The sequence below is a fragment of the Caretta caretta genome, chromosome 2 (genome assembly GCF_965140235.1).
Source record: "Caretta caretta isolate rCarCar2 chromosome 2, rCarCar1.hap1, whole genome shotgun sequence".
Classification (NCBI taxonomy): domain Eukaryota; kingdom Metazoa; phylum Chordata; order Testudines; family Cheloniidae; genus Caretta; species Caretta caretta.
Genome location: NC_134207.1, coordinates 231,336,394 through 231,359,736, shown reverse-complemented (window position 1 = coordinate 231,359,736; position 23,343 = coordinate 231,336,394).

Genomic DNA, 23,343 nt, shown 5'->3' with positions numbered 1-23,343 from the left:
TCCAGTACACCAAGAGCTTGAAAGTTTGCAGAGAAGGGGGGATCATAGCTGTTGTAGAGATCAGTACAGGCTGGGTAAGCAGCATTGTGGTGGTAAAGAAGCCATCCAGAAAATTATGCATCTGCAGAGACCCAAAGTTACTGAAAAACTGTACTATCCACTTCCTACAGTTGATGACATCTTGCCAGAGCTCTCCAAAGCCACAAACATTATAGTCTGTGAAAGGAATAATAGGCTTTGGCACATAAGCCTGTAAAGAGTCCAGCATCCTGACTACCTTTGCAACCACCATTTGGTCACTACAGATGGCTGCACATGCCAATAAGCATAAGCTCAGCACAAGAGGGTTCCAAGCACTGGAAGGACTGCCTCGGGTGAAAATAACTGATGATATCCCTTATTTTAGGTGAAGGAAGCAATGGTATAGAGACTGAACAAGACCATAACAGAAAACTACAACATTTTCAACAGTGGTGCAGAGACATGAACTTAAAATTCAACCCTCAAAAAAATGAAAATTAAAACCGTGTGATGTGACATACATTTGGCATCTGTTCACAGAAGGACTAGAAGTAGATCCTAACAAGATCAAGGCAGAGACATCCCAGCTCCAGTGGATGTGAAAGGGATATAGCACTTCACAGGAATGATACATTTTCTGCCCATGTTCTTGCCACACCTGGCTGCAGTACTGGAACCTATAGGTCAGCTCACAAGGAAAGATGGTGAGTGGGGCTGGGCAAGTGCCCAGCAGTAAGCCTTTGACACACAAACAAATTATAAGAGATTCTCCTGTCCTGAAATACCAGCCAGGACAATCATCAAATCCCCATTGTGATGTGCTGGAGAAAGGATTGGGTGTAGCAGATTTGCAGGAGCAGCTGGTTTCTTATTGGCAACAGAGCCCTATCAGAGACGGAAGAGGGTTATGCCCAAATAGAAAAGAGCTTCTAGCTGTGGTATTTGGAGTGGAGTGATTATATCAGCATAGGCGGCAAGTTATATGGGCTCGTGGAGCCCTGGCACTAGGAATATTCAGAGCCAGAGGCCCTACTCCACCAATATTTGGAGCTGGGTCTCTCCCCTGGCCCTGCTGGAGTGGGCCCCGGCCCCCACCTGCTGCCCCCCCATGCCACCCCCCCGCTGCCCCAGAGCGCCCCTCCCTGGAGCATCCCTGCCGGGGTGCACAGCTGCCTGCTGCTGTTGCCTATGGTAACAAGAGACTCCAGCAGCTGACTGCTGCACCAGGGGAGGGGGAGGAGGCACCCACGTGCTTGGCAGCCCCCCTCCCCCCCCCACCAGGAGGGGACCTCACTCACCTGAGCAGCTGCTGGGGCTTCGGTGAGCATTTGATCCTGTGATCTGCCCCTCTCCCGCAGCCACCACTCCTGCCCCACACTGGGCAAGGGGCAGCCCCATCCCCCACCCCCAGTGAGGCTATAGTCAGGGGCAGCAGCATGGGAGGTCATACATGATGGCAGCCCCCTGCCCCAATACTCACCATAGGGTAGGTGAGGGGGCTTCCTGGACCTGAGTGGGGCCCTAGGAGCCTGTGCAGAGTGAGTGTGCTGCATTGGAGGGGGGGGGGGGGGGAGGAAGAAAAAAAGAGTCCTCTCTGACCCTAACCCTAGGGCAGCCTGTCTGCACCCCAAGCTCCTCGTCCCCGGCCCTGCCCCACCCCAGAGCCTGTGCCCCCAGCACCCCAACCCTGAGCCCCTTCATCCCCAGCCCCACCCCAGAGCCCTCACCCGAAGGGGGGGGAACACACAACTTAAATTTGGCAATCAGTTTGGGGTATGAACGTGTTTAGCACAATACTTGATTTTACACCCTTTAAAGTATATAATTGGTTGTATACAGGTGTTATGAAGTGGGAATGTTCTTAATGTTTTCTCTGAATACTGTGTGAGTGCCTCAGTTTCCTCTCTGCACTTCTTAAGGATTTAGGTGGTGGGATAAGGGTGTATGATTGTTGTAGAGCCCTAGAGGGCTAATGTGATGCAGTCTACAGAGAGAATGACTGTCACTCTGTCCCCTGGCAACTGATGGCCTGGGCCCCTCTGCAGCAAGGTGCCAACTGAAAGCATTGGAGAACAAAGATCGGGTGGCCTCCTTGTCCAGAAAAGACACAAAAGTTAGAGGAGGGGCTGGAGGCAGTGTCAGTTTGGAGCTGGCTGGGGAAACGGGGAGAGGCCCGGAACTTGGGTCTGGACTCCCCACCCCCTAAGTTGGAACTGACTGAGGGATCCCGTTTTCTGTACCTACAACAAGCTCTGTTTTAATACTGTGTTTCTTCCTTTTTACCAGCTGGCTGAGAGTCACGTCTGACAGTGGAGTTGGGGTGCAGGGCCCTCTGGCTTCCTCAGGACCCTGCCTGTGCAGACTCACTGCAGGAGGTGCATGGTGTGCCAGACAGCATCACACTGGCTCTCTAGGTCTCTGCAACAATCACACACCCTTATCCCACCACCTAGATCCTTAAGAAATGCATAGGGAAAACTGAGGCACCCACACAGCATTCAGAGAAAACATTAAGAACATTCCCACTTTGTCACAACAGGTACAACGAAATATAATATATTGAAGCAGGGAAGTGCTGCTTCTGACTTTCCACTTTTAATGGACCCTTGAAATCTTGTGGCGCCGGCACATGGTAGCTTCATTTTATCCCAGCAACAAATTCTTGATTTGTAGGACCACTAACAATCAACAGCCCTAACTCTAATCCTATATTTGTTTTAATTTTAGAAAGTATTTGCTTTTGAGGGTTGCTGATCAAAGAGTGCTTGGTTGTTTCCGTAATCAAAAAGAGTATTAATAACGTTGATATTCTTAAATATTTTTTCTTACAATAGTGATATTGTGCAATAAAGGGAAACTGTTAAACGCTTATGGTTTCCAGTCCATTTTTACATTATTTAATAAAATACATATCGGCTTACAGGGCGGGTGGGGGACTAGACACATTCTGGGCACCACCAAAAGTTATACAAACCTGCCACCCTTGTATATCAGTACACCTATGGCCACCCAGTAATAATTCAAATCAGACCACAAAAACCTAGAGACAATCATGGCAAAGCCCCTTAGTGCTCCAAAGGGATTGGAGCACTTGTTAATGCACCCAAGAGATCAGATATTCTCCAGGACAATTACTTCTGTTAGCTGACACCCTGAGCAGGGCATATATACTCATCATTAGCAAGTTGGGGGAAGGGGATCAAGACATAGTTCAGCGTATTAATGGATTCAATTTGCCAGTTTCAACAGTGAAGCTGATGGAAATCAAAGAGTCCATGGAAAATGACATCCAACTACAGGCAATCGAAAGACAGAAGAAAAAAAGTCAAGACCCACTAGGAACAGAACCTTATTTCCAAATTAGAGATGAGCTGATTAGGCAGGACACAATTATATTTCAAGAGAGCTGTTGTCCCCACCTGATTACATAAGGATGTCACACACACACACACACACACAAAATGTCCAGGTCTGAGGCATATGACAGCTGTCTTTGATAGGCTTGAAAGTGTGTTTACTGGCTGGGAATAAATACACAACTCCACTCCATGATAAAAGGGTGATAACCACCAACAGAAAGACTGTTACCACGAGCTGCCCACTCAACCATGGGAAAAGATGACAGATGACTTATTTACCTTCAAAGAAAAGTAGTACTTGATTACAGTGAATAATTATTCAAATTTTTGGGAGGTCAATGCCCTGCCTGATACAAGAAGCAAGTCAGGGATTGGCAAACTGAAGGCCCACTTTGCAAGATACGGCACTGTGTTCATTGACAAGGACCCCCAATTTGCCACAGATGAATTCAAGGAATTTGCATGCAAATGGGAGGTTGGCCACCACACTTTTTCCCCCATTATGCCTACAGAATAATGGTAAGACGGAATCAGCTGTGAAAACAGATAAGAGACTGTTACACAAGGTTGTTTATTGTGGTTCAGGCCCCTTGTTGGCATTTTTTGGCACACAGAAATACCCCTTTGCAGGGATGCCAAAACAGTCCAATTCAGAAAGTAATGGGATGAAGGACCAAAACCATCTACCAATGAGGGAGACTTGATGTGGCCAGAAGCATGGAGACATAGCCAAGAGAAAATGGCAACGATCAGAGAAATTAGGCACTAGAGTATGGCAGATCAGCCAATGACCTAGCAGCTTGGAGACAGGCACTACTCTGAGGATCCAGGCATTAGAAAGATTCTAGAAGAAATGAAGTGAAGGAGTCATGAAAGTGCACCCAGGTCATAATGCAAGAGGGACAAATGATCTGAAGAAACAGGAAGCACTTTGAGCCAGCAGATGTAACACCCAGAGAAAACCTACCACCACAGAACGGAAAGAGAGAACCATTCAGAGGCCAACCCCTCAGAGAGGGAGGAAACTAGGCTCAGAAACAGGATAGTTATTATATAAAGTTAGGTCACTTCCGGTGTAGTTGCCTATTGCAGAGACAAACATTACCACCAAGACCATGTAACCAGCTGATTCTATGGTAAAGACAAGACTCCAACTTGGTAACGTGCTAGCAACCTCTGGTCGAAAGGGCACAGAATAGGTCAATTATGTGTTTTTAATGTTTATAAAAACAGAAGATTTATCATGATCAGTGGAACTGGAGTCAGAGGACCCATGTTCCCTGGAAGGACAGTTATTGATGGGACAAGAGGAAAACAGGAAAGGTGGGGAGGTAGACTAGAAGCAACTCAGCCACCTGTACAGAGCACTGCACAAGTTCTACTTGGTCAACTTAACCTCATTCAGCTTCACTCTTTGCTAATGAAACAGCATATTTTATGTGACATGGGACATTGCTTAATGCTGCAAAGGCACAGAGTTCACAAAACCCCTTGCCAGAGCTCTGACACAATGATAACTAAATAAAACAAGACTAGAATCTGACTGCATCCTTCTCAGCTAGAAATGCATTCATCATAAAGCTACTATGTCTGATTATATTGAAAGAAAAATCTAATAGCAACCTAATTTTAGCAAGAATGGTCACTCAGACAAGACTTGTATGATTCCTGATTATTTGTCTCCTTTGCCTCAACTGATACTTCTCCCAGAGAGTGAAAACCTCGGTGGATTATTCTATCCCCTTCCTCTTTTTCCAACAGTTGTGCTCAATTAACCAGGGAACAGCAACAAAACCACAGAAGCAGAAATGTAGGGATGGATAGGACCCTAGGAGGTCATCTACTCCATCTTCCACCACTGAGGCAAGACCAACTATACGTAGAAGATCCCGGACAGGTGTTTGTCTAGCCTGTTCTTAAAATCCTCCAGTGATGAGGATTCCACTGTCTCCCTTGGTAATCTGTTCTAATACTTAACTATCCTTATAGTTAGAAATTTTTTCCTAATATCTAATCTAAAGCTCCCTTGCTCCAGATTAAGCCAATTACTTCTTGTCTGACTTTCAGTGCAATGCCATACCAGGCCACCCTTACTTCTGTGCTACTGCAAGAGGTGGCTGTGCCTTCAGAGCTGGGCTCCCAGCCAGCATCCACCTCTCCAGCTACCCAGCTCTGAAGGCTGCGTGGCTGCCTGCGGCAGTGCAGAAGTAAGGGTAGCAGTACTGCAACCCCCTACTACAATAGCCTTGGGCTTCCCCCCTTCCCCCACACATCATTCCTTTTTGCTTCAGGACCCCTACAATTACAACACCATTACATTTCAGATTTAAATAGCTGAAATCATGAAATTTACAATTATTAAAATCCTATGACTGTGAAACTGACCAAAATGGACCATGAAATTTGTAGGGTCCTATAGATAGGTTATAACCATTGATTTTAACATTTCAATCATGCAAATCATCTCACCAGGTTTCAGTAGTACCAACAAGATAGAACTTCTGCTCATAAAGGACCAATTCCAATTCCTCTTGTTTGTTACCCAGGCTTCTAGCATTAATTCTTGAATTGTCAAGATGCCACTTCTCTTCATGTCCTTTGGGTCAATGATTAATTTTGTTCTAAACATCTCAATTTTGTAATAAATGAGTGCTAACAACTTTCCCCTTTTTACCCTCCCCTTTTGTTATTGGTTTTATACCTTCCTGACTACTCTAACAAGCCTGTCGCCAAGCAGATTTGTTCCCTTTCTAGTGATGTGGAAGCTATCCAAACTATACAGCCCCCTCTCTCCATAAAGGTGAGCCAGTCTTCTCCAAACCCAACACCGCTTATTGAACCAGTGGTTCACCTCCACAAACTTCTTCCTGCCCCACAAGTGAAGGAAGACAGAAGGCAGAATCTTTGAGAAGATTGCTTGGACATTCCTCCGAATTCACTAAAGTCACCTGCTATCTGTGAGATATCCTATGATGCAGTGTCATTAGTGCTGATATGATCCAACATCAATAGATCCTCTCCCGTCAACTTCAAAAGACTATCCAATGTTAGTGATGTTTCACATCGTGTCCACCCAGAGCCAAATGACACATGACAACAACAACACATCTTGTTGTCCACCTAACATTTGCACAATGTTCTTTCAATTCTTCCAAGTACTGAATCCGCAACAAGGATCATCTGTCTTTCTTGGATGGTTGGAGATATCTTTGTGAGTAAGCTCGACTTTCTTATAGGTTCGGCCGAGCTGCCATCCACAGGTGTGTCCCATACATCTGTTCCCGAGCTCAGCTTCACTCTGGTGGTTAGCGGTGATTAACCACTGAGACACTACAAACAGAGGGGCCTGATCAAGGGTCAGAGCCACATGGCCTTTACCCAGGTACCAACAAACAGACCTGCCTCAGCTGCTAGATCTATTAGAATTCTTTGAGGGGGTTCAACAAGCATGTGGACAAGAGGGATCCAATGGATATAGTGTACTTAGATTTTTCCAAAAGTCTTTGACAAGATCCCTCACCAAAGGCTCTTATCCCCTTACAGCTTACTTTTCTTAAGAGGGAAAGTCCTTTCAGGGATCGCTAACTGGTTAAAAGAAATGAAACAAAGGGTAGGAATAAATAGTCCGTTCTCAGAATGGAGAGAAGTAAATAGTGATGGCCCCCAGGGGTCTGTCCTGGGGCCTGTACTATTCAACACATTGATAAATGATCTGGAAAAAGGGGTAAACAGTGAGGTGGCAAAATTTGCAGATGATACAAAACTACTCCAGATAGTTAAGTCCGAAGCAGACTGCAAAGAGTTACAAAGGGAGCTCACAAAACTGGTGACTGGGCAACAAAATGGCAGATCAAATTCAATGTTGATAAATACAAAGTAACGCACACTGGAAAAAACATCATCCCAACTACACATATAAATGATGGGGTCTCATATAGCAGTTACCACTCAATAAAGATCTTGGAGTCATGTGGACAGTTCTCTGAAAACATCAACTCAGTGTGCAGCAGCAGTCAAAAAAACATAACAGAATGTTGGGAATCGTTAAAAAGGGCTAGATAATAAGACAAAAAATATATTGCCTCTCTATAAATCCATGGTATGCCCTTATCTAGAACACTATACGCAGATGTGGTCGCCTTATCTCAAAAAAGATATATTGGAATTGGAAAAGGTTCAGAAAAGGGCAACAAAAACTATTAGGCATAGTGAACAACTTCCATATGAGGAGACATTAATAAAACTGGGACTTTTCAGCTTGGAAAAGAGACGACTAAGGGAGGATATGATAGAGGTCTGTAAAATCATGACTGGTGTGGAGAAAGTAATAAGTGTTATTTACTCCTTCTCATAAACACAAGAACCAGGAGTCACCAAATGAAATAGGCAGCAGATTATATAGCCTGGTAGTTAGGGCACTCACCTAGCACGTAGAAGGCTGAACTTCAAATCCCTGCTCTAGCTAATTCAATACAGGAACATCCCCTGGGGTTTAGGAAACTCAGCTTCAAATCACTTCTACAAATCAGAGAGCTGAACCTTGGTCTCCCACATTAGCGATGAGTGTTCTAACCACAGAGTTAGCCAGGGGGTCAGTCTCTCAAAAGATCTAGGTTTTGTTCTAATGTGGAACAAAACCAAATGTTGAAACTTCCATATTTTTTTTCTTTTTCAAAACAGAATCCTTGTTTTCCAGCCAGCCCTAGTAATAAACTGTCTGCCACAGGGTGGAAGGAAAATCCACCAAAAATGTGTCAAATAAATTCAAATAATGAAAACACATGCAATTGTTAACTGTAGGCAGTGAATTATTTCCTTCACTCCACTATGAATGCAAGCACTGTTGGATAGAATTAGCAGGTACACTGCAAATATAGCATTAAGTACAGACACAATGTCAGCAAAACTAATAAGAGAAAGAGCTCCACTCTACTGGAGAAGGAACTGGAGTGGAAAAAATCATCCTCAGCAACTGTCACAGCACAGCTTTGCACTTCCTACTCAGCAACTTTGGGGAATGGACTAGGGAGGGAAAGTGAGAGATTTAATGTCCTCTCTAGAATTTTAAGGAACAGGATCTATAGAGGACTTTTGGAAGTTTCATTGTCAGGTGCACGGCTCATTACTCAGGTGTCTTAGCTATAGGTCAGCACAATTGCAAGACTTGCACACACACAAGAAGTCTGAATGTTGACACAGTAGATGACCATGATATAACAGCAGTTTGGGGGGGGGGGCTATCAGGATAAACAGAATAATCTAAGAAAAGAACTTGGAGTGATGCAGTCCTAAGGGAGTTATTTTGTCCCAGTAATGAGTATCCCATTCCCTCTGATTTAATTACCTGGGAGAACAGCTTAAAAATAAAAGTGGTTGCAACCCTCAGCCTGAAAGGGGGAACCCCACCTATGATGGGGTGGTCTACTCACTGCTGGATGCTGCTGCCTCCTGGTGGTTTGGGTGATTAGCTCTGCAAGGCAGACGTCCCTTACTGTAGTGGCACTCTGCCTCTCTCACTGCCAGAAAGGCTACTGCCTCTTCATGAATTAGGCATCCAGCCAGGTCACTCAGTGGTTTCCCCTTCCAGGGTAATCTTTCAAAGTCTCTTTCCACAAGCAGCATCAGGTAGTTCCCTCCCGTTGCCCAAGCAATGTCACTCTAGCAGTGACTCTTTAGGGTTGCCAACCCTCCAGGATTGTCCTGGAGTCTCTAGGAATTAAAGATTGATCTTCAATTAAAGATTGATAAAACCTCCAGGAACACATCCAACTAAAACTGGCAACCCTAGTAGTCTTTGTATCCACTGCCCTTAACATCACCCCTCTGCAGTAGGGAAATCCAGGGCCTCCCTAGGTTCTAATCCAAGGCCCCGCAGTAAACAGTTACGGTCTGCATCTACCCCCCCGCTCTCATCCCTAAACTCCTTATCACCCTTCTTCTCTCCTTCCTTCTCAGTTATCTCAGGAAAAGGGACTACAGGCTTTCTCCCTGTTGCTCCCCTACATTATTTCCAGCCTTCTAGCTTTACAGAAGCCATCTCTTGTTCCCTCACAGGTGAGCTTCTTTCTAATCAAGGCTCTCCACACAGCCTAAATCTCTCTTGTTTGCCACTTAATTGGCTGATTGAGCCCACTTGACCTAATTCAGCTCTCTCAGGGCCAGGGCGAGGAGTATATTCCATCACACCACCATTTATGAAGACATATACTGGCTCCTATGGAATCTCTAATTTAACATGACAAGTATAATTCTGTTTTATACCTCTGTAAAACGTGATGTGGAATTTTCTGAGTCACCCAATACTGTGCTCAAACTGGAAGTAAAAAATGGTTTGAACTCCAGTGTTTTATTATCCTTGAAAAAATTTCCAGTGCCTGTCAATCACATAAGAGTACACACAGATGGGGAAAGGGTCAAGGGGAAGAGACTTTCTTGCTGATGGTGATCTACCTCATTTGTCTAAAAGGTATGCGTAGAAAACATTGATTAATGAACCAGCCTGTCATCACATGCAGCTTTCAAAATTATTTTAATATCCACATGAGCTGATATGGCATGAACAGAGAGTGCAATTTATTGACTTTTTTTGTTCAGCATAAACATGCATTTGCCTTTATTGTCAGAAATGATACCATTACACCACAGATTAGTCCCCAAAATGGCATACCGAAAACCTATGCTACTTCATCTCAATGGGCCAGATCTACTCCCAGTCACACTGGCATAAATCTGGAATAATCCCATTAATGAAGTTACTGTGGGTTTATACCACTGCAGTGGAGAGCAGTCCAAAGTCTAACTTTAGTACAGGTCATGATTCCTTGCTGGAGCATATGAAAGTTCAAGACTCTTCAAGGAGAAAATTGACTTCTTGTCAATATATTTCATTAATATCCCAGTAAATCAGATTCTGAGACACACTATATTCCATACAAAGAAAACATTTTCAGTTTGTTTGGCTAACATGTTATTCAGTTTGATATTGAGGATGTAGAATCAGCAAAAGTGCAAGCACTTAGGGTACATCTATACGGGGGTGAGAGGAACCCTGTGCCTCCAAGTCTGAGAGCCTGGGTCAACTGACTTGGGTTTGTGGGGTTTGTGGTCTGGGTCTAAAAATAGTGTAGAGGTTCGGGTTTGGGCTGGAGCCCAGGCTTTGAAACACAGCAAAGAGGGGACCCAGGCTCTGAGACTTGCCGATGCAGGGTTTGGTTTGGTTTTTGCTGTACAGGCCTACCTTTACTCTGAAACTGTTCTGACACCTGAAGACCAAAGGAATGTGGTGGACTCACATCTACTGCAGCACTACTTGCAGGAAGTCACCATTTGTTTTCAGTGGGTTACCACCTGTGGCCTTTATAGAAACAAAAATGTCATGCTACTTTATCTGCCTTCTATCAAACTTTCAGATCCATGCAATAGTTAAAGTAATTAATGCTTTGCATGTCTATAGGGCCTTCATCCACAGCTCTTAAAGCTTTGCAAGCATTAAATTCAGATTTGCATCACGACTGGGAAGTAGATGAAGGGTAGATCACTCACCACTGCAGCGCTATCTCTAGACAGTAGTTGTTCACAATGGTATAGGACAAAAAGTAACGAAGAATCTCATATCCAATTCAAACTGCAAAGGGAATTTAGGAAGGCAGAATGCAATTATCTAAGATGGAACTGGCCAGGATGGCAAGGCTATACCCTGGGAGCTTTAATGATTGTAGTGAGCTCTGAGAAGTAGAAGAAATGGGACTTAGGTTTAGTAAAAAGAGAATCCTCATTCAGGATTCAGGACATGCAAACACTAGCTTTCCCTGACTCTAGCTCACACATGGAGGATCACACCCTGTCTTGGGGATGGTATTTGTTTTTTAATAGCCTGCATCACTGTAGTATCTAAATGTTTGCCAAGCAATTCCACAGCATCACCACACAGAATCTTCTTAACACCTAGTCTAGATTAAGCAATCACAGAATAGACTGGCCAATATATACCACATTGCTACCAAATCTGAAAGATGCCGCTGCCAGAGCAGTGTCCAATAAGATGATTCTGAGCATTGATCAGTTTTGATTCAGGGGGAAAAGTGCCACAGAGGAAAATCAACATCATGACTTTATGCTTAGTCTTAGCAGGATTAGATTTTTATCATTAAATGTCAATTCCCGCCCCCACACACACACACTGATGAAAAAATATTCTCATTGATAATAATCAAAGTTTACAGTTAGGCAAAGTAAGAAAAATGCTGCTTGGAAACTTCTTAGAATCAAAATCCAGTGATTTAGACTTTTGAATTAGGTTTCTTACAAACGGACTAGCAATGAACAGTAAAAAAAACCAGATATGATTTGCTGATTTAAAGATACTTGCTCTTTGTATATTTTGAGGTAATGTTAACAACTTGTGTTTTAACAGTTTATAAAGTTTTAACTTTTTGAAACTCCCTGTCTACTGTCATTAAATAATTTTCTGAAACCCCCTGTGCCCCCAATTTCCCACAACTGGAAAATTCAAACAGACAAACATTGTTTAAAATCCATAATTGCATTGCAACTGTGAAAATTTAAATCAATAACAATCTAAAAAAATTCTCAAACATTGACAGTCTCCATCGAAATTTTGCCAAGCCTATTATTGCAGTCTCTAGGTATCCCTTGCAGTCTCCAATCCAGATATTAACCCAACCTTTCCTAGCTTGTGAAATCTGATGGGTCAAAGCACAAAGTGGTTTGGCTGCAGGTCATAGTTCCCCTCTATGAGGCAGTCAATACTTTTTATTTTGCCCTGTAGCAACATCTGATGCAGAAGCATAGGTCCTGGTAGATTACTCAGAAAAGTAATACTCAAGTTTTTATTATAACATTCATTATTCAAGCTCTGGTGTTTTTCATAATTAAATGTATATGTTGTAATATTATAGCCAATTTTTCACATTAGTTTCATCCACAATTTCTCATAGTAGAAAATGAGAAGAAAAAGCCCATGAACACAGAAACAATGATTAGAACATTTTCTGGTTCTCTTTTATATTCTTACAACCTCCAAAGGAAGTATCCAACATGAAATATCAGCACAAAGGCCCTTCCCCATCAAAATTATTGAGATAAACAGCTCAACTGTGACTTGAAGACATTGAGGATTACGCTACCATGCACTGGCCCAGGAAGAGCTGTGGAAAACATTGTGCCTGAAGCCACTATGATGCCTCCTGCAGCTACCAGGAGAAAAGCCACTGTGCTCTGCCCTCTGATAGGACGCAGCACCCATCCTCATCTGCATCTAGTAGTGCAGAAGGGGTTTGGGTTGTTGACACTGTGTCATCCCACCCCACTCTCTTCAGAGAGGCTAGCCCTGGAAGTGGCATTCACTTTCTGCAGTCCCTGTACTACATGATTCTGCTCAGACTCTGAATCTGTTTGCTTACCCTGTCCCAACATTGCACATCCATGAAAGATCCAGATACAGTCTAGCCTATAAAACCTTACAGTTCTTTGCATGATCAAAAGAGATTTTCAATAAAAATAACAAGTAATATCACAAATAGAAGAAAGGGGAGTTGATAGTAATGAATATAAATCAGAAGGTAGGAATTGTAGAAAATGGATAAGGGAAGCAAAGGGACACAAAGAGAACTCTATGTACAGCAGAGTTATGGAAAATAGACATTTTTAAAGTATATGAGAAACAAATGGAATCCTAGAAATGATACCGGTCCATTATTAGATGGAAAGGATAGAATTATAAATAATAATGCAGAAGTGTTCAATACATATTTCTGTTCTGTATTTGGGGGAAAACAGATACTCTTTCAATTCCACTAGTATCTCAGGAGGACATTGAACAATTACTGAAGATAGACATTTTTTAAATAGGCAGGTCCAGATAGCTAGCTTTTAAAAAATTCTTGGATGTAGGCTGAAAAGCTTGCTGGACCAATAATGTTGATTTTCAGTACATTTTGGAACACTGCAGAAATTCCAGAAAACTGGAAGAGAGCTAATGTTGTGCCAATATTTTAAAAGGGTAAATGGGATGACCTGGATAATTATAGGCCTGCCACTCTGACATTGATCCTGGGCAAGATAATAGAATGTCCGACAAGGAATTTGATTAATAAAAAATTAAAGGGGGGGATAATATAAAATAATGTCAATCAACATGTGTTTATGGAAAATAGATCCTGTCAAACTAACTTGATATCTTTTTTTGATGAGGTTACAAAATTTGATTGAGAAAAGTAAAAGTGCTGAATTTATGTACTTAGAATTCTGTAAGGCATTTGACTTGGTAACACAATATTTTGAGTAAAAAACTCATACTATATAAAATTAACATGGCACACATTAAGGGGATTTAAAGCTTGCTAATTGATAGGTCTCAAAATGTAATTGTAAATGGGGAATCATCATTTACTGTATGTGTTTCTAGTGGGGTCCTGCAGGAATCTGTTCTTGACCCTATGCTATTTAATATGTTTATCAATTAGTTTGAATAAAACATGAAATTATCATTTATATAGTTTGCAGACTACACAAAAGTTGAGGGAATGGCAGATAATGAAGACATATCATTGATACAGAGCCATCTGGATAACTTGGTCAGCTGGGCACAAGCAAACAATGTGTTTTAATATGGCTAAATGTAAATGTATACATTTAGGAACAAAGAATGTAGGTCATACTTACAGGATGGGTGACTCTGTCCTGGGAAGAAGTGACTCTGAAGAAGATTTGGGGGTCATGGTGGATGACCAGCTGAATGTGAGATCCCAGTGTGATGCTCTGGCCAAAAGGCTAATGTGACCCTTTCATGCATAAACTGGGGAATCTCAAGTAGGGATAGAGAGTTTATTTGATTGCTGTATTTAGCTCTGGTGCAGCTGCTGTTGGAGTACTGTGTCCAGTTCTGGTGTCCACAATACTAGATGGATAGTGAAAAACTGTAGAGGAGAACCACAAGAATGATTAAAGACAAGTTTTTTGGCCCTTTATTGTGATAGACTCAAGAAGCTCAATCTATTTAGTTTAATAAAGAGAAGGTTAAGGGATGGCTTGATTACAGACTGTAAGTGCCTGTGTGGGGAACATATGTTTAATAATAGACTCTTTAATCTAGCAGAGAAAAATATAGCATGATCCATTGGCTGGAAGTTAAAGCTAGAGAAATTCAGACTGAAAATAAGGTGTACATTTTTAATGGTGAGAGTTATTAACCACTGGAACAATTTACCAAGGGGGGTGGTGGATTCTCCGTCACTGACAATGTTTTTATAAAAGACATGGTGTAGGAATTATTTTGGGGAAGTTCTATGGCCTGTGTTATACAGGAGGGCAGACTAGATAATCATGATGGTCCCTTCTGGCCATGGAATCTATGAATTGAAGATGTCTGAATACCTTTTGTAAAAATGAGTTTGTAGTCTCAATTACAGAACGCTCTTATTGCTAAAGTTTAATCTAATGGCTTGTCAGATGCAATAAGGAAAAAGGTGCACAACAGCACATCAATAGCCCAACAAGGTGTTTAGCAGCACATAAAACTGTTTGAATAAGTTATTTCATTGTATTACATGTTATTTTTAATTGGCATTTTTTGGAATTGGAACTTAATGAACTTTTGATGCCCTGGAATGTTGGTTGTTGCCTCTAATGAATAATTATGATGGAGGCTGCTTTCATTAAAGGACTATTTTGTATACAGAAAAATAAATTGAGTCAGAACTCAGTCTTGATTATTTTTCTTATGAAATTGATCAACACCGACTACACAAAGAAAATCATGAGCCTGGAGTTTAGTCAGGATAAAAAGAGCTTGCTCATTACAGGTCAGGTTTCTTTCTGAAAGACATCTTACCACACAGCTAGAAGATATATTCTCTATATCTTGCAAAGAAATACCAAACACTTTCTCAGTCAATAGCAACAGGGCTATCTATTCCAATTTTGTTTGCGTATATAGCTCCCTAAACTCTGCAAAGCACTTAATGAAAGTTTCATGTCCCTTTTTGCTTCTGCTCAATGCAGGTACATCCCCTTTCATTGGATTTGTCATTGGAACAATTCTTAAAACTATGTTTGGTCACATATTTTTTCAAATTAATCACATTTGGAGTAAAGTACAATGAAAATTGTACTGATCAGTACTGACCTTCATCTCATCACCAAAACAGACAACTCCATGAGAGATCAAGAAGGGATGGACAGACAGATTTGCTCTACTTGGGGTTACTAATGAAGAAATGCTTCAGGATATGGCCTGCTTAGCACAGTGGGTTGTTGCGAACACCATTACCACTATCCTTCATCTATGCAATTGCATCTCATATTTCCATGGAAACTCAACATGGCGGCTCTACTTTATAAGGTCTATAAGGTTAAAAGCTATGTAACAGGAAAGGCTCTTTCCATATGCTCCACTGAAGTATGATAGATCAGCCAAGGTGCTTTTCCTGACAGTCTCACAACATAAAAAGGATTCTGAAGGATAGATGTAGGACGCTCCCAGTGGAGGGTTTCATGTTTTGAGACTTAACTCCTTCCGCTAGAGTCCAAGATTACTGGCCTTTAGAGCTAGTTCAAGGCATCATTTTGGTCAAAACTCTCCTTGACTATGTTTCTGGTTATTTATTAAGGTTGGTTGGGGCAGTACAGGGGATGGATGTAAGATTGCCCTTACTGCCTAGATGCTGGAATGGGTCTTCAAATTCCTTGCCTAACCAGGAAGAGAGACCAAGTTTAGCTTTTGATTTCTGAACAGCTACGTGGCAGTAGCCTGCCCATCATTTGGATGCATTTGGGTGCAAAATCACCATGACTCTTGACACACTTTTCTAGTATTAAGATATGAAGGAAGAAACCAGCCATATTTTTCATTCACTTGATTTGATTTCCCACTGTTTTCTCAATACTCCTTCCCCTTCAAGCACAGACTATGTACAGAGTCTACTGGCAAATATCTCTTCTAGCTAAGAGAAAAAGAAAGCTGCTATCCTAGTCCCTAAGACTAATACAAAACTCATCCTACTGCTACTGATACAAGCAATTCATCTGAACACACATTGTGCAATATTTGGATTTCATGTGGGACTAAAATGATGAATTAATGGCAACACATTCTCCTTAATGGACACATTTAATGCCCCACATAGACTAACTGCTGTTTTTCCCCCTTTTTTTGACCTCTGGAGAATTACATCTGTGCCTAATGACTGGACCTCTTTTTCAGTGTTTATCCATTTATGAATTCTACATTTTGTAGAAATACCAATTATGTTAATAATGTGTGTTCTACAGGTATGCTTCAAGTGCATTATTTATTTTTGGAGCAGCTGCAAGTCTGCTTTACAGAATAAATACACAGGTCTCTGTTCAGATGATTTTTACAGTCTAATTGTGGATGTAACACAATGAGTAAGAAAACCATAGGGAGGGGTGGGGTAAGGAAAGGCAATATAGTTTACTCTATTCTAGAAGTAGTGGGGAAAAGGAGAAAAAATACAAAATAATTACAAAACTTTGCTTCTGTTTCTCCGTGAAATTTTCTGCTCAGTGCTTCTTAGTTTTATTGTTAAAACCATAATGATGTGCACAAACATTTATTTTATATCTTTATAAATATATAATTAGAGCTACATACATATGATATGAGACATATAAAATGGGAAAACTTTTCACATTATATTCACCATGAAGGTTGATATCCTCTTCCTCCAAAGCAGTGCCACACAGCAGCTGCTGAAGAAAACTGTACGCACAGAGGAGGCCTACTGACCGGAGGAACATAAGGCAATAGTTACTGAGCCCTTATTTCATGTAAAGCCATATGCCAGCACAGCGAACACCCTGCAGGTACAGCCTAATTTGTTAGGATTAAGTGTCTCTGAAATCCTGTCTAGCTATCTCTTTAAAATCCTTTAGTTTTATCCCCCAAGACCATTTGGAAATTGAACCTCTTGACCCCACACTCTCTTCACTAATCATACACATCATATTCTGGTTATCTGCCACCTGAAGAGGTCCAGCTAAAGTCAAAGTCATTATCTATCGAGTCTGAACATCAAAGAAAAAATTTAACTTTCTTTTTATTTATTGCCCAGATCATGTAGCAGGAAAAAAATGAATTTTCCAAGTTTAAATAGGTGATGCTGTATTACTGATACAAACATTTAAGCATATTGTATTATATGGACTGCTTCATTATATAATGGAACATTATAACAAGTCTTGTCAACTGAGGGTATGTTTGAAAGAAAGCTATGGAGGGGGCATTAGCCTTCTACTCTGATTTCAATCCTGTTTTCTTTTAAATGTAAACATTTCTGAAAATATCAGAAAAGGGACATTTATACACAGTACATGATGTCAGAGTTAAAAATACAAAGCCGATATAAGATTCAGAACCAAGTCCTTAGCAAAGATAAGAGAATGACCTTAAATATTATTTATGTAAATCAAGAGGGACTTGAGGTAAGTGGAAACATAAAATAAAACCACAGAAAAAGAAAACAATTAAAAAGCGTTGACTGGAAAACTACAGTTGTGAGTCAATGAAACTTATCACAAATTCAATGAGCTGGAAAATTAAAGATGATAATAAAAGATTGTCAGAAGATTAAATTAAAAATAAGTCAAATACTTTACAAAACTCTACCATTTTCTTTTCCCTATACCCTAAATTTTCCAGAAAGCTGGTAAATGAGCATCCTTATGCCTCATCTATTGAGAAAACATGTCCTTGTCCAGCTTTCACAGAGACACTTTTAGTATCCACAAACCATCCGAGTCCTGTATCTAAATCCCTAGCCTGTTTGAGTCACACCTCTGAATCTAAGCCCTGGCCTACACTACAAGTTTAGGTCGAATTTAGCAGCATTAGGTCGATTTAACCCTGCACCCGTCCACATGACCAAGCCTGTTTTGTCAACTTAAAGGGCTCTTAAAATCAATTTCTGTACTCCTCCCCAGCGAGGGGAGTAGCACTAAAATTGACCTCGCTGGGTCGAATTTGGGGTAGTATGGATGCAATTTGATGGTATTGGCCTCCAGGAGCTATCCCAGAGTGCTCCATTGTGACCGCTCTGGACAGCACTCTCAACTCAGATGCACTGGCCAGGTAGACAGGAAAAGCCCCAGGAACTTTTGAATTTCATTTCCTGTTTGGCCAGCGTGGCGAGCTGACCGGCACAGGTGACCATGCAGAGCTCATCAGCACAAGTGACCATGGAGTCCCAGAATTGCAAAAGAGCTCCAGCATGGACCGAACGGGAGACACTGGAGCTGATCGCTGTATGGGGAGAGGAATCCGTGCAGGCAGAACTCTGTTCCAAAAGATGAAATGCAAATATATTTGCCAAAATCTCCAAGGGCATGATGGACAGAGGCTACAACAGGGACACACAGCAGTGCCACATGAAAATTAAGGCGCTCAGGCAAGCCTACCAAAAAACAAAGGATGCGAAATGGTCACTCTGGGTCAGAGCCCCATACATGCTGCTTCTATGATGAGCTGCATGCAATTCTAGGGAGCACTCCTACCACTACCCCACCCCACTCCGTGGACGCCTGCAAGGGGGAATCTCGCTCAACAGGGATGAGGATTTTGTGGATGAGGAACATGAGAAGGAGAAGGTGGTTGAGGATAGCGCACAACAGGCAAGCAGAGAATCCCTTCTGCCCGGCAACCAGGAACTGTTCATCACCCTGGAGCCAATATCCTCCCAACCCTCCCAAGGCGGGCTCCCAGACAATGAAGCTGGAGAAGGCATCTCTGGTGAGTGTACCTTTGTAAATATAATACAGGGTTTAAAAGCAAGCGTGTTTAATGATTAATTTGCCCTGAAGACTTGGGATGCATTCGCGGCCACTATAGCTACTGGAAAAGTCTGTTAACGTGTCTGGGGATGGAGCGGAAATCCTCCAGGGACATCTCCAGGAAGCTCTCCTGGAGGTACTCCCAAAGCCTTTGCAGAAGGTTTCTGGGGAGGTCAACCTTATTCCGTCCTCCATGGTAAGACACTTTTACCATGCCGAGCCAGTAGCAAGTAGTCTGGAATCATTGCAGAACAAAGCATTGCAGCAAATTGGCCCGGGCTTTGGTGGCATTCAAGCAACATCCGTTCTTTATCTCTTTGTATTAGCCTCAGGAGAGTGATATCATTCATGGTCACCTGGTTCAAATACCAAAAATGTGTTTAAGGGGACATTCAGAGATGCCTGTTGCTGCTGGGCTGTTTGCCTCCCGGTGGCAGGAGGCCTGTTCTTGCTGAGCTTTTTGCGTTTGGCTGACAGGGATCTTCCCTGAGACTAGCCACGCGGTGGCGGGGGGGTTTGAAGCGATCATCCCAGAGAACTGGGGTGCGGGTTTTGTTGTGCTGCAAATCCACCCTAAAACTGCAGCCACTCCTTTTAAATGGCCAACCCAATGGGCTTTGCTTGATATGGGAAAGGAGGGCACTGCTGTTTGAAACCGTTCCCACATGTTATGAAGATTGAAGAAGCCAAAACCCTTTGCCTTACCATGGCTGCCTGCAAGCCGAATTCTGTTGCCCAGCCGAGTGTGTGTGATGTCTCACACCAAACTGGCAGGCACTCAATATAAGAGGCAAAATGCGACCTTGTACCAAAAGCACATGTGCTATGTAATGTGAATCGCTTGATTCAGTGTGAAATAGTCTTCCCTTTGTTCTCTAAAATGTATCTTTTTAAATTCTACTTTTTTCCTCCCACAGCTTCAAATGTTTCTACGCTCCCGCTGTCATCTCCATCCCAGAGGCTAGCACAGATTAGAAGGCGAAAAAAAACGCACTTGCGATGAAATGTTCTCAGAGCTGATGTAGTCCTCCCGCACTGAAAGAGCTCAGCAGAACGTGTGGAGGCAAACAATGGCAGAGATCAGGAAGTGTTAAATGAACACAATGAGAGGAGGGAGGTACGCGATGAGAGGAGGGAGGATGCAATGCTGAGTCTAATAGGGGAGCAAACTGACATGCTCAGCCATTTGGTGGAGCTGCAGGAAAGGCAGCAGGAGCACAAACCACTGCTGGAGCCCCAGTATAACTGCCTGCCCTCCTCCCCAAGTTCCATATCCTCCTCACCCAGACGCCCAAGAACACGGGGCAAGGTGGCTATGGGCACCCAGCCACTCCACCCCAGAGGATTGCCCAAGCAACAGAAGGCTGGCTTTAATAAGTTTTGAACTGTAGTGTGGCCTTGTCCTTTCCTCCTCCCCTCATCCACCACCCCACCCAGTGCTTCCCTCCTCACCCACCCCTCCCGGGGCTACCTTGGCAGTTATCCCCCTATTTGTGTGATGAATTAATAAAGAATGCATGATTTTGAAACAATGACTTTATTGCCTCTGAAAGTGGTGATCAAAGCGGGGACGTCGGTTGGCATACAGGGAAGTAGAGTCAACCAAGGGGGCGGCTTTTCATCAAGGAGAAACAAACAGAACTGTCACAATGTAGCCTGACCAGTCATGAAACTGGTTTTCAAAGCTTCTCTGATGCGCAGGGTGCCCAGCTGTGCTCTTCTAATGGCCCTGGTGTCTGGCTGTGCGTAATCGGCCACCAGGTGATTTGCCTCAACTTCCCACCCCACCATAAATGTCTCCCCCTTACTCTCACAGATATTGTGGAGCACACAGCAAGCAGCTGTAACAATGGAAATATTGGTTTCACTGAGGTCCTAGTCAATAAACTGTGCCAGTGAGCTTTTAAATGTCCAAATGCACATTCTACCACCATTCTGCACCTGCTCAGCCTACAGTTGAACAGCTCCTTACAACTGTCCAGGGTGCCTGTGTACGTCTTCATGAGCCATGGCATTAAGGGGTATGCTGGGTCCCCAAGGATAACTGTAGGCATTTCAACATCCCCAATGGTAATTTTCTGGTCTGGAAAGTAAGGTCCTTCCTGCAGCTGTTCAAACAGACCAGAGTTCCTGAAGATGCGAGTGTCATGCACCTTTCCCGGCCATCCCACGTTGATGTTGGTGAAACGTCCCTTGTGATCCACCAGTGCTTGCAGCACCATTGAAAAGTACAACTTGCGGTTTACGTACTGTCTGCCAAGGTGGTCCGGTCCCAAGATAGGGATATGCATTCCGTCTATCGCCCAACCACAGTTAGGAAACTCCATTGCAGCAAAGCCATCCACTATGACCTGCACATTTCCCAGAGTCACTACCCGTGATAGCAGCAGCTCAGTGATTGCATTGGCTACTTGGATCACAGCAGCCCCCACAGTAGATTTGCCCACTCCAAATTGATTCCTGACTGACCGGTAGCTGTCTGGCATTCCAAGCTTCCAGAAGGCTACTCGCTTCTCAACTCGCTCAATTGCCACTCGCTTCTCAACTGTGAGGGCTGCTCTCATCTTGGTATTCTTGCACTTCAGGGCAGAGGAAAGCAAGTCACAAAGTTCCATGAAAGTGCCCTTACACATGTGAAAATTTCACAGCCAATGGGACTCATCCCAGACCTGCAACACTAGGCGGTCCCACCAGTCTATGCTTGTTTCCTGGGCCCAGAATCAGTGTTCCACGGCATGAACCTGCCCCATTACCACCATGATATTCAAATTGCCAGGGTCCGGGCTTTGAGAGAAGTCTGTGCCATGTCCTCATCACTATCGTGATTGCACTGTGGTCGCCTCCTCGCCTGCTTTTGCAGGTTCTGCACATACTGCAGGATAATGCGCGAGTTGTTTGCAGTGCTCACAACAGCAGCGGTGAGCTGAGCGGGCTCCATGCTTGCCATGGTATGGCATCTACAGGAAAGCAGAGTTGCAGCCGAAGCGGTGGATGATGATGGATGCCACAAGAATAGATATTTATACAGAACAACAAGAGGACCTGTGAGGTGGATTTATGGCACCAGGAGAGCAGAGTTGCAGTGGAAGTGGTGGAGGATGATGGTTAGCACCGTGCACATTTCCTGAGGAAGAACACAAGTACCCGGGAGCACAACATGGAGAAATTCTCTACTGAGACAAGAGCAGCAGAGCAGAGTTGCTGTGGAAGCGATGGATGACGATGACGGTTAGCAGTCCTACTGCACCTTCTGCTGCCTGTGTTTCCAATATGGAATGTGAGAAAAATTGCTGTGATTCACACAACACTGTGGACCCGACCCTCAATGGGTGTGTGTCCACATAGTTCCATTGCTCTCAAGAATCCAGTCTTGTATCTTTCTCTGTATTACTTGAGTTTTTTGCAGGATAGTTAAGTTTCACTTCATTTCTGGCTGGAACCACAGTGTCAGCCCATCATCAGGACAGCATGCTCCATGGGATGCACTTGCATGTGTCCAGGGATTTCAAAGTTCCTGAAGGTTAAAGTGGTTGATGAAGGATAAGTAGAAGCCCTTTGGGATTGTGCTGGGAGGAACAGATGAACTGATGCAATTGTAATGCCACCTGTGTTAGAACTAAAATATTTAGAATTGAACTGATGAGGGCAGAGATGTTTAGGACTTGCTCAGAAATCATATAGTTGTAACAATATTGAAAAATCTTGTGAAATTTATGGAATACTTTTGTGTCTGGACACTACTTATTTTAAAAGCATCCCAGGAGCCTGCATTAGTACTGCAGGTTTCTCTAGAGCAGTCAGAATTGGAGTTCAAGTTGGTTTCATTTACACTTTCTTCTGGCCCCTTAAACTCGTAAATGACACAAACTTAGGATCTGTCTATACTGGGGTTTTAAACTAGATCTAATTGAGTTACTTTGATTCGACAAAGCTTGTATACACACAGTGCAACCCATCACTGTGCACTGACTCCACTTATATCAGGAACTCTGGATTCCTCTTGCAAAGTGGACTAAGTTTGTTTCTAGCGGAATTAGTCTGTCCTTTTGTTCATGTGCACATTTTTTGCAGGCTTCCAATGGCTATCGCACAGTGTTTTGCAGGCTAACCGTTACTGACCGGTCCATTTACTTGTGTGCCTTCTCCACCGTGGTGT